This window comes from Pristiophorus japonicus, chromosome 9 (genome assembly GCF_044704955.1).
Source record: "Pristiophorus japonicus isolate sPriJap1 chromosome 9, sPriJap1.hap1, whole genome shotgun sequence".
In the NCBI taxonomy this organism is placed as follows: Eukaryota; Metazoa; Chordata; class Chondrichthyes; family Pristiophoridae; genus Pristiophorus; species Pristiophorus japonicus.
The window spans coordinates 129,647,604-129,660,222 of record NC_091985.1 but is presented as its reverse complement, the minus strand read 5'-3'; the positions used below and the strand labels follow the sequence as shown (position 1 = coordinate 129,660,222).

The window sequence follows — 12,619 nt, the reverse complement described above, 5'->3', positions numbered from 1 at the left end:
AGCACTGACCAGCTTTGCTGGGCGGGCCACATTATCTGCATGCCGGATACAAGCCTCCCAAAGCAAGCGCTCTACTCGGAACTCCTACACGGCAAGCGAGCACCAGGTGGGCAGAGGAAATGTTTCAAGGACATCCTCAAAGCCTTTTTGATAAAGTGCACCATACCCACCAACATCTGGGAGTCCCTGGCCAAAGACCGTCCTAAGTGGAGGAAGAGCATCCGGGAGGGCGCTAAGCACCTCGAGTCTTGTCGCCGAGAGCATGTAGAAAACTAGCGCAGGCTGCGGAAAGAGTGTGCGACAAACCAGACACCCCACCCACCCTTTCCTTCAACGATTGTCTGTCCCACCTGTGACAGAGACTATAATTCCCGAATTGGACTGTTCAGTCACCTGAGAACTCACTTTTGGAGTGGAAGCAAGTCTTCCTCGATTTTGAGGGACTGCCTATGATGATGATATGCACAGGAGGAAACAAGCAGGGATGTGGTCAGGAGGACCAGGCTGCAGTGGCACAAAACCTTTGATGATCTCAGTAGACCATGAACCGTTTCTGCAAAGACACACTCAACCTCATCCTACTGTGCCTCTCATCACATCCCCATCACTCTGCCTTCCCTACTCTACTCCTGAACATTCTTACTCACACCAACTTACCTTGCACTACCACCCATCCTTCTCTATCTACATTATCACTTCCTCAGCTCACGAGTCACCCCTCACATGCACCCTCCTCCTAATCCAATCATACCAACTAACAACACACAAGGTTAGGCACTTGGGTGTTTTAGCCAATGTTCATGTAAAGTTTCTGTTAATGTTCTGCCCATCATTGGAATCTTTATTTTCAACACTTTCTGTTCTTGGACAGATTTGTGTGCACCTTTGGAAGTGGCTTAGTGAGTTGCAGTGAATGTTGCAACATAACGGTACCCCCCCTCCACCCCGCAATGGTCATGAGTGTGAAAGGAATTGCTTGGACATTGTAGGGATGCTTTATGGTGTTGGTGTGGGGTGGCGCTAACCTGGTACATCATATGGCAGCCAGTGTGTACAGCATCAAGTGAAGTAAATGTGGCCATGGTGAGGCCATCCTTGGCCTCCCGGGCAGCAATGTGATCAGGTGCTGATGCCCTCTGTCCTGTGCAGCATCAGGTGATTGCGGAGTAGGTTTGTTTAAGTCATCCTCGACTCTGAGGGACTGCCTAAGAAGGAGAAGGTGTTGCTGTTGTTGGGGATGATTGTGGTGGGATTCTGAGGACCAAGGTGAGAGAGTATAAGCTGTTTCCATGCTGATGGAATAGACGGCAGGTGAACATAGGTGACAGAAGCAATCCATGAATGGTGAGAGAGGTTGTTCCAGTGAGGTGACACTGGATAGAGAGTTTGCTCCAAACACTCCAACCTGTATAAAGCTCAATCTGTCTTGCAAATGCTGTAAGCAACAGCTTCTGAGCTTAGAAAGTGAACAGCTGTGAGATGGCAGCTTTTAAACCACATTTCAAGCTGTCAAGTAATGAGATGGTTCCATGGCTATTCAACTCCCGCCCAGTTTAACAAACGTGATCCCTGAGCAGCGTGGACTCCGTTGGCGAGCTGGTAAATTCTAAAGGTGAGCTCTAAATTGTTGTTAATCCTCTGTTAACAAGGCCATAAGAACATTAATTGCCTCCCCCGCCGCTACATGTCGGGTCTGCTCAGCGCTGGCAGACATTTGGGAAAGGCACATAGTGGCGGGTAGACAGCAGGTTCTGACCCACTTAAAAAAAAAACTTTTCCACCTGACCTGCCACTGATTGCGCCTGCTGATTGCATGGAAAATTCCCCCCATAGAGTCGTACAGCACGGGAGGCCATTCGGCCCATCATACCTGTGCCGTCTCTTTGAAAGAGCTAGCCAATCAATCCCACTCTTCCGTTGCTCTTTCCCCATCACTCTGCTGATTTTTCCTTTTCAAGTATATATTAAATTCCCTTTTGAATGTGACTATTGAATCTTCTTCCACCACCCTTTCAGACATTGCATTCCAGAACATAATAACTCTGCAGAAAAACAATTCTCCTGATCAACCCTCTCTGGTTCTTTTGCCAATTACCTTAAGCCTGTGCCCCCTGGTTACCGACCATTCTGCCAGTGGAAAGAGTTTCTCCCTACATACTCTAACAGACACCCTCAAAAGTTTGAACCCCTCTATTAAATCTCCCCTTAACCTACTCTATTGTAAGGAGAACAACCCCAGCTTCTCCAGTCTTTCCACATAACTGAAGCCTCTCATTCCTGGTACCATTCTAGTAAATCTCCTCTGCACCCTCTCCAAGGATTTGACTTCCTTCCTAATGTGTAGTGGGCAGAATTGGACACAATGCTGCAGCTGGGGCCTAACCAGGGATGGCAAAACTGGGTTTTGTAACTTGCTGCAGGAAGGTCCGCATCTTGGAAAGCAGAGTAGACACGGTGGTGCCAGTGGGAATGAAAGTGACAGCTGTCCAAGTTCTTTTCCCCACTGCTTCAGGCTCTCTTCAGGCAGTGTGGACACCAGTAGTGTCAGTCAGTCTGCAGTACATTGCTGTGTAAAGCAGATGACAAGCATTCTTTGGCAGAAGCAAACAATTGTCTCACCTAACTGGAAGCAGCTGTGGGAAACTGCCTTGCAAAGCCCAGGAATCCAGGGCAGCGGAGTCAAATGAAGAGCTGTACCATCTGCCGTGAGGACATTTGCTGCTAGCACGCACCATAAGGCTCGCACAGCTAGTTACAGGATATGGTCAGCTGCAGCCCGAAATCAGCACCTGCAGCTTTCTTTATTTTGGCTGTCACATCTTAATTGTCTGCCCAAGCATCACTGGTAAAGCCTGTTAATAGGCTGGAGTGCTTTTGCTCCATTCTAAAAGCTTTGAGAATTTTTGTCCCCTATTGTGACACTCTCCTTTAATTGTCCTCATCCTTTTTCATTTGCATATAATTCTTCGCAAAATCAACTACCCTGTATTACAAAGTATTACAAAGTATTTACAGCACAGAAACAGGCCATCAGCCCATTTGGCCCATGCCGCTGTTTATACTCCACACAAGCCTCCTCCCACCCTTTTTCATTTAACCCCATTAACATAGTCTTCTATTCCTTACTCCCTCTAGTGCTTAGAAACATAGAAACATAGAAACATAGAAAATAGGTGCAGGAGTAGGCCATTCAACCCTTCGAGCCTGCACCACCATTCAATAAGATCATGGCTGATCATTCCCTCAGTACCCCTTTCCTGCTTTCTCTCCATACCCCTTGATCCCCTTAGCCGTAAGCCATATCCAGCTCCCTCTTGAATATATCCAATGAACTGGCATCAACAACTCTCCTCGGCAGGGAATTCCACAGGTTAACAACTCTCTGAGTGAAGAAGTTTCTCTTCATCTCAGTCCGAAATGGCCTACCCCTTATACTAAGTCTGTGTCCCCTGGTTCTGGACTTCCCCAACATCGGGAACATTCTACCCGCATCTAACCTGTCCCGTCCCATCAGAATCTTATCTTGCTTCCCCTTAAATGCATCTATGCTATTCGCCTTAACTACTCCATGTAGTAGCGAGTTCCACATTCTAACCACTCTCTGGGTAAAAATATTTCTCCAAATTTCCCTATTGGATTTATTAATGACTATCTTATATTTATGGTCCCCAATTTGGACATACCCACTACTAGAAACATCTTCCCAACCTCTACCCTATCAAACCCTTTCATAGGCTGGGATTTTGCCAGCGCTCAGAGTTGATTTGGAGGCGGATCCGCTGTAAAAATCTAAAAGATTGAGTGATAATGTAGATAGAGAGGGATGGGTGGCAGTGCAAGGTAAGTTGGTGTGAGTAAGAATGTGCAAGAGTAGGGTAGGGAAAGCAGAGTGATGGGGATGTGATGAGTGGCACAGCAGGATGAGGTTGAGTGTAGCTTTGCAGTAACCTTTCGTGATCTACTGAGATCATTGAAAGGTTTGCGCTACTGCAGCCAGGTCGTCCTGACCACATCCTTGCTTGTGCCCTCCTGTACAATGTGTAACCGGGCTGCGTTGGTCTACTGGGGAGGTCTCTTCTGCCCACTGGAAGGGAAGAGAGCCTCCTTGTGTGCTCTGACTCCCTCCATAAGCATCTGGAGGGAGTTATGGGAGAGCCTGGATGCAGCTGTGCACCTTGTGCAGTGTTTCACAGTATTTGACAGCACAACTGTCAAAATGAATGTGGGCATGGTCCCTTTAAGGAAACCAGCTGATGACGCGTCATCAAATTACATCATCAGACCCACTTCCTTTCAATTGACCAGGAACTTCGCAGGTCGGGCTTAACAAGCCCAATCAAAGTAAAGTCATTTCAACAGAGCGGGCTGCAACCAGGAGCATACCTGAAGTTGCTCGCCCCTCTCCTGACCCGGTAGGTAAAATCGCGACCATACTCTTGAAAATCTCTAACAGGCCATCCTTCCGTCTTCTCTGTTCTAGAGAAAGGAGCCCCAGCCTGTTCAATATTTCCTGATAGGTACAACCTCTCACTTCTGGTATCATTCGAGTAAATCTTGTTTGTATCTTCTCCAATGCTTCTATTTTTTTTTATAATATGGAGACCAGGGGCTAGATTTTACACTTTTGTGCATATCGCCCAAAAATGGGTGTTATTTCCGGCGTGGGCGGTAAAACTGGGTTTTCAGATCGCTGGTTTCTCGCCCATTCTCAAAGCACCTAGTCTCCACTTTTGAAATTGGGCGTTACTGCGAGCAATATGAAATGGGCGGTAGCGTTAAATCTCTCTGACCTTCTGCCGTAAAGTGGCGCCGTCCTTCGCAACGGCATGGCAACGCTCGATTCCAGCGATTCAGGAGGTCAAGGGTAATCATGACATGTGCAGAAGAGGAGACAGAGAGAGAGGGAGCTGAGAGGGACTGAAGATGTGTGTGGTTGTGGTGTGACTGCTTTGGGAGGAAGGAGGGAGAGTTTAGAGCTTTAGAGCAAATAGGAAAACAAAAATTAATTGTTACCAGCCACATATTTGCCCAAGTTTGGCCTATAATGGAGGGAGAGGAGGAGGCATCACAGCACGCTGTGGAGTCTGATGCTGGCGAGAGCAGTGAGTTGGAAGAAGAGCATATTGGAGGGCGCAAAAGAGCAAGGAGGTTCTCGGATGAGGCAAATGCTTCCCTCCTGCAGGAGGTCGAGTTACGCTGGGATGATTTGACACAGGGAGGGAGTAGGAAACCCACCCCAAAGTTCTACCAGAAGATATGGACCGAGATAGCAGAGGTGGTCTCGTCGGCGACCAATGAGGTGCGTGAGGGCAACCAATGCCGCAAACGATGGAACGACCTTGTGGGATCTGCAAGAGCAAGTATTACATTTAATTACATGTACTTATGTATTTATATAATTTGATTTGTAACAGTCATGAGTGACTATCAGCAGATGTGAGATCGTTCACTTTTACCGGAAATGTTGTACTCAAAGCTTGCGGTCACAGTGTATGTCATTAGGTAAAGAATGATAATGATCATAATAATCATGATTACATCTGTCGGTTATGTGTTCTATCAGTCTCTGTGATAGTACCTAGCAATGATATCATGCAATGATCTCATACCATGTCGTCCTACAGAAGAAGCTATCGACAATGAGGTCCATGCAGAGGCGAACAGATGGGGGGGCCACCAGTCCCCAGCGACATCACTGAGATGGAGGAGCGGGTGCTCGCACTCGTGGGGAAGCACACCCGGACAGCCGCGGAAGCATCTGCAGACCCTGAAGTGATGCAACTTGAGTAAAGTTTACACCATTGCATGCTGTAAAGTCAATAGATGCCACACCCATTCATATCTGAACAATCATATATGATAGATGATTTCTAAAATTGTCCAAGAAATAATGCTGGCCTAATGAAAATCATTGCAATGTAAATGTGTTGATGGTCATGAAATGTGATGTCCCACACAAGAGAGTAATGTGCATAATTAAAGCACATGGTATTGGAGGTAATGTATTGACGTGGATAGAGAACTGGTTGGCAGACAGGAAGCAGGGAGTCGGAATAAACGGGTCCTTTTCAGAATGGCAGGCAGTGACTAGTGGGGTACCACAAGGTTCAGTGCTGGGACTTCAGCTATTTACAATATACATCAATGATTTAGATGAAGGAATTGAATGTAATATCTCCAAGTTTGCAGATGACACTAAGCTGGGTGGCAGTTTGAGCTGTGAGGAGGATGCTAAGAGGCTGCAGGGTGACTTGGACAGGTTAGGTGAGTGGGCAAATGCATGGCAGATGCAGTATAATGTTGATAAATGTGAGGTTATCCACTTTGGTGGAAAAAACAGGAAGACAGAATATTATCTAAATGGTGACAGATTCGTAAAAGGGGAGGTGCAACAGGACCTGGGCTTCATGGTACATCAGTCTTTGAAGTTTAGCATGCAGGTACAGCAGGTGGTGAAGAAGGCAAATGGCATGTTGGCCTTCATAGCTAGAGGATTTGAGTATAGGAACAGGGAGGTCTTACTGCAGTTGTACACAGGCTTGGTGAGGCCACACTTGGAATATTGTGTTCAGTTTTGGTCTCCTAATCTGAGGAAGGACATTCTTGCTATTGAGAGAGTGCAGCGAAGGTTCACCAGATTGATTCCCGGGATGGCAGGACTGACATATGAGGAGAGACTGGATCAACTGGGATTGTATCCATTGGAGTTTAGAAGAATGAGAGGGGATCTCATAGAAACTTATAAAATTCTGACGGGATTGGACAGGTTAGAGGCAGGAAGAATGTTCCCATTGCTGGGGAGTTCCAGAACCAGGGGTCACAGTCTAAGAATAAGGGGTAAGCCATTTAGGACCGAGATGAGGAGAAACTTCTTCACTCAGAGAGTTGTTAATCTGTGGAATTCTCTACCGCAGAAAGTTGTTGAGGCCAGTTTGTTAGATATATTCAAAAGGGAATTAGATATGGCCCTGTCGACCAAAGGGATCAAGGGGCATGGAGAGAAAGCAGGAAAGGGGTACTGAGGTTGAATGATCAGCCATGATCTTATTGAATGGCGGTGCAGGTTCGAGGGGCCGAATGGCCTGCTCCTGCACCTAATTTCTATGTTTCTGTGTTTCGATGTGATGATTTTGATAGTGGTGGTGCTTTTGTCGTGCACTTGCTGTGTGTAGCACTGGACTCACCTTGTGACCCTAGCTCCTCTAATAACCTCATTTGTGTTTTGAAGCTCAGCCAGCAGCGCAGCCCCAGGAAAGACATCAGAAGCCAGAAGGTGGGGCGCGGGGCCCGACTCTCCAGACGATCCTACATCTGGTGCTGAGGAGCTCCGATTCTCGCCCGTCAATCCACTGGGTCTGTTTTCTATGGATGAGAGCACGAACTTCGAGGAACCTGTATCGCCACGCTCCAGAAGCCATTCCACCCCAAGGCCATTTAGTGCTCCTCCGGTCATTCCCACCTTTACTCTAGAGGTACCGGCCCCAAGCACCTCGCCACAGGGCACCCCATTTGTCCCCAGGATGGCACCAACCATGCGGAGGCTTCGTGGACGCAGCAGGTCTGGTCCACGAGCGCAACACGAGAATGGAGAGATGGTACAGTTGTCCAGGAGGACTGTAGACATTGGTGACAAGCTCATCGAAGCATTAGGGGGCGTATCCCAACAGCTGGCCACCTGGTCCGAGTACATTCCGTGCATGGCGGAGTCCCTGGATGCGATAGCCAGGAACACTGCTGCCACAGCCCTCCCAGGGTCCCAGAGCGCGGCATTCCACCCCTAGGTTCCGCACCACCACTGCGAAAGACAGATGAGAGGAAGGACCAAGATCCTGCTTCTGTATCAGAGAATGTTCCCCCCTCAGCAACCCCCCGCTCCCGTAACCGTGCAACCACCACCTCTGCCTTCAACCCCCCCCCCCCACAATGAGGCACCACCTGAGGAGCTCCTCGGCCAGGCACCATGGAGCGAGGACGGGAAGGGATAGAGGTGGGGAGAAGAAGGGGAGGGGGGAAGGAAAATGAGGTGCATGTCCACAGGTGATGGCTGGGTTATATCTCCATCTGGGTGTATGTAATTTGTTGTAATGTATGGGGGAAGGGGACCACCCTCCTGCTTTGCCTTTGTATTCTGTGTTGCTGGACATGTTGAACATTTGATTGATGTCAATGGTGGAAAAAGTGGGGTGTGGGCGGGGGTTGGGTGTTTTTGCCTGTGATACTTATGATTTCAGACCAATGTTAGTATAAATGTTTTTTTATTGAACATAACCTTGTTGCACATTGTCTCAGATAGCTGGAGCGTTACACACTGGTGATTCCTTAACATGAAAGGGTTAAATACAACTTAACTTCAATCAATGTAAACTTTAACTGGCACCAAGGTGATGGGCACCATTGATGCCTGAGCTGCACACACACACAGCAGTGTGTCAGCATTGTCACTCACAGCAATGTTCTTTCAGGCAAATTGTTCAGATATCAGCTCCTCACTTAAGAGTCTTGTAGCTCTGTAGCCACCATGGGCCCTTTCCTGAGGTCTGGAGGGGGGCGCGGGCATGGTTGCATAGCCAGCCTGATTGTCTGGCCCGAGGTCAGCTTCCAGCCCCTCGTTGACCTCTTCCTTTCTCTCCTGAGGTGTAGCATCAGTCCCTTCTGGCAATTCTTGGCCCCTTCTGATAGTCAGGTTGTGCAGCATGGAGCACATGGCCACGAATTTACCTACTTGCTCAGGGTTGTATTGTAGCTCCCCTCCTGAGTGGTCCAGACATCTGAAGCGCTGCTTAAGCACAGTTATTGTTTTCTGGACCACATTGTGTGTGACTCAGTGGCTCTGGCTGTATCGTTTCTCGGCTTCGGTGTGGATGTCACGCAGCGGGGTCATCAGCCAGGTGGCGAGGCCATATCGGTTATCACCAAGCATCCAGCATTGTCCTTGTGGCTGACTCTTAAAGATGTCAGAGACAGCGCTCTCACACAGGATGTGAGCCTCTTCGAAGGTGTCCAGACATTTGGCATTCACTGCCATTATGATCTGGTTGTGGTCGGCAACTAGTTAGACCTTCAGGGAGTGAAATCCTTTTCTGTTACGATAAAGCTCTGGGTCCTGAGAAGGTGGCCGCTTGGTAATGTGAGTGCACTGTCTTGCTCCCTGCACCCTGGGGAACTTAGCAAGGTGGTAGAATGCTCCAACCCTGTCAGTCTGAGCCTCTGTGGTCATGGGGAAGCTGATAAAGTCCATCCTTCACGCGTACAGGGCCTCCGTGACCTGTCTAATGCAGCGATGGGTTGCATGGTGAGACAGAGGGCAAATCTCGACTGCGGAGGCCCGAAAGGAACCGGACATGTAGAAAGGTGACCTTGACTTCGACCGACACTGATGTCCTGATGGTAGGCTGCATATGTGGCCTGATGAGCTCACATATTTCATTGATCACCACCTTGTGGAAGCGCAGTCTCTGAAGGCAGGTGTGTTCGGACACGTCGAGGTAAGACCTCTTTTCCCTGTATGTACAAGGTGTGTATTGTCTGGCCCTCCTCCTTATTCTTGCACATCTTAAATTGGGGACATAATGATGTGTATCACACATTGAGCCATCTGCACTCCCATTTGCGTATTAATCGTTGCAGGCTGAGAAATGGCTGGCCCCATTGCAATGAAATTATAATAGCGATTGATCAGAAGCAATAATTTCCTCACAAAAATACACCTAGATTAAACCCCCAGTAGTCCAGAGTCTGAAAATATGTCTGTTGAAATGGTCACTTCACCTGAGAAGAACTCCAGAGTCGATCCAAACTCCCCCGAAGTTGAAGCAGCCTTTTGAATGAAGCGACCTGCGATTTTAAAAATGGCAGCCACACCGCTGGCTTTAGTTCAGAACAGTTCCACTTTTTCCGGGTGGTTTTTTGGGCAAGTGATATTGTGGACGATTTATGTGCGAGATGGTGAAAGTGATGTGGGCGATCTCCTGGGCGTTAGTTTCGCCAAATGTGATCTTTACGACCAAAAAAAATGGGCGGGCGATATTATTGAATCTCGGTGTTAATTCCGTGTAGCAAGTAAGGCTGGGCGATATTTTGGGCATTGATTTTGCCCATTCTACTGATTCCACTCCAAAAATGTGGACGGGCGGTATTATTTTTTTCCCGGTGTTATGCACATGGGGAAAGTAACACTCGGCGATAAGTTTCCGAAAATTGCCCGTCAGTTTCCATTTTGTGGTTAAATGGGCGATATCTGGGCGTATACGTCATTTCAGTAGTAAAATGGACGTTAAGTGGGCGTTAAGCATGCAAAAAACGTGGAAAATTTAGCCCCAGAACTGTTCACAGCACTCCGTGTGGTTTAACCAAGGATCTATACAAGGTTAAAATAACTAGTGCGCTTCTTAAACTCTGTACTTGCTTATAAATTGTTGAATCTCTTAACTTTTTCCCCTTCTAATGAAAGGTCACCAACCTGAACGTTAACTCTTGTTTCTCTCTCCACAGACGATGCTGAGTGTTTTCCAGCATTTTCTTCAGGATTTAGCATGTGTTACTTAAACTTAACCTGATCTGCACTCAGATCTGTGATAAAACGCTATAAATGAGCTGAAGCAAGAAAGGAGAAAGCACATTAACGCTCAGCTCTGATTAGGACAAGTTCTTAGTCTTTTTAGCCATGACTTGCACCACTAGATGAAAATTGGCCCTGTAAAGTCCTTACACAATACCACAAATCCACACGATGCACATTCTATGGACAAGGTCACTCCATGACCTGAACCTTTATTCACAGGACCAAGAAGTGATGACCCTGCGTGGGACCTCCCTTTATAGTCCTGGGTGACCAGGTGAAGAGTGTCTCCCACAAGTTCACCCCCTGTAGTCAAGGTATGCATTTCTTACGTATATACAGTATTGCAGTGTTGTTACATAAAGGTTACATACATGACATCACCTCCCCCTCAACATCTTATTGGGATCATAGGTTAGGTCTCTTGGGTGGTCTGCACTCTCTCGTGGAGCGCCGCAATTGGGGCTTTGGTTGTTGAGCCTTGGTATGCATGTCTGTCACCTGTGGTGATTCCGGCCTGTCCGGGCTGACCGCAGGGACTGTGCATGCTGCTGAATGTTCTTGTTGCTCGTTCACTAGCGGTGGTGTGAATACCATCTCATGATCTTTCTCAGGTTCCTCAGTGTCCATGCTGAACCTTTTTTTTACTTGGTCCAGATGCTTGCGGCATACCTGCCCATTGTTAAGTTTAACCACTATGACCCTATTCCCCTCTTTGTCTCTGACAGTACCCTCAAGCAATTTGGGCCCCAAAGCGTGATTGAGAACAAATATAGGGTCATCAATTTTTATACATCTCCCCCTTGAATTTCGGTCATGGTACTTGTTTTGGGACTGGCGCTTGCCCTCAACAATGTCGGGCAGGACTGTATGAATGAGGGACAGCCGAGTTTTGAGTGTTCGGTTCATGAGTAGCTCCGCGGGCGGGATCCCCGTGAGCGAGTGCGGTCGGGACCTATAGGCCAGCAGGAGGCGCGGTAGGCGGCATTGAACGGAGGGTCCTTGAATCCAGAGCATGCCACGTTCCGCCTGGCCATTGGAGGCCAGCTTGAACGGTGCTGTCCTGACATGGTTAATGCAATTACCCGACATGAACTCCCGAAATTCATAGCTTGTGAAACATGGGCCATTATCGCTAACAAGGATGTCCAGCAAGCCGTGGGTCGCAAAGACCGTGCGCAGACTCTCCACGGTGGTGGATGTCGTGCACGAATTCAAAATGATGCACTCGATCCATTTCAAGTACGCATCAACCACAATGAGAAACATTTTTCCCATGAATGGGCCCGCGTAGTCTACGTGAATACATGACCATGGCCTGGTGGGCCAGGGCCACGGGCTGAGCGGGGCCTCACTGAGGGCATTACCCAGCTGGGCACACGTCGTGCACCTGTGAACACAGTGTTCCAGGTCTGAATCAATTCCCGGCCACCACACATGTGACCGGGCAATGGCCTTCATCAGCACGATGCCTAGGCGCTCGCTGTGGAGTTCCCTGATAAATGCTTCCCTGGCCCTCTGGGGCATGACTACCCGGCTGCCCCATAGTAGACAGTCGGCCTGGATGGAGAGCTCATCCATCCGCCTGTGAAACGGTCTGACCTACTCAATCCCCAGTCAGGACACATTTCTTAATCAAGGATAGGAGGGGATCTCTGTTGGCCCAGATTTTGATCTGGAAGGCTGTGTTGGGGGAGCCTGCGCTGTCAAAGGCATAGACAGCCATGACCATCTCAGCGCTTTGCTCCGCTGCCCCCTCGGTGGTGGCCAGTGGAAGTCTGCTGAGTGCGTCAGCGCAATTTTCGGTGCCGGGCCGGTGCCGGCTGGTGTAGTCATACGCAGCGAGCGTGAGAGCCCATCACTGTATGCGAGCTGACGCATTGGCATTGACGGCCTTGCTGTCTGACAGCAGGGATGTTAACGGCTTGTGGTCCGTTTCTAATTCGAACCTCCTGCCAAAAAGGTACTGATGCATCTTTTTCACCCCATAGACACATGCGAGTGCTTCCTTCTCAACCATCCCATAACCCCGTTCAGCTTGAGGGAGCGACCTGGAGGCAT

The 12,619-nt window shown here is 48.5% G+C and overlaps 1 long non-coding RNA gene across 1 annotated transcript in view; it reads left to right on the top strand.

The window, feature by feature from the left end:
- The window catches only part of LOC139273225 (uncharacterized), a 39,466-nt gene that overhangs the window by 16,854 nt on the left and 9,993 nt on the right, over positions 1-12,619 (top strand). The window lies entirely within an intron of this gene.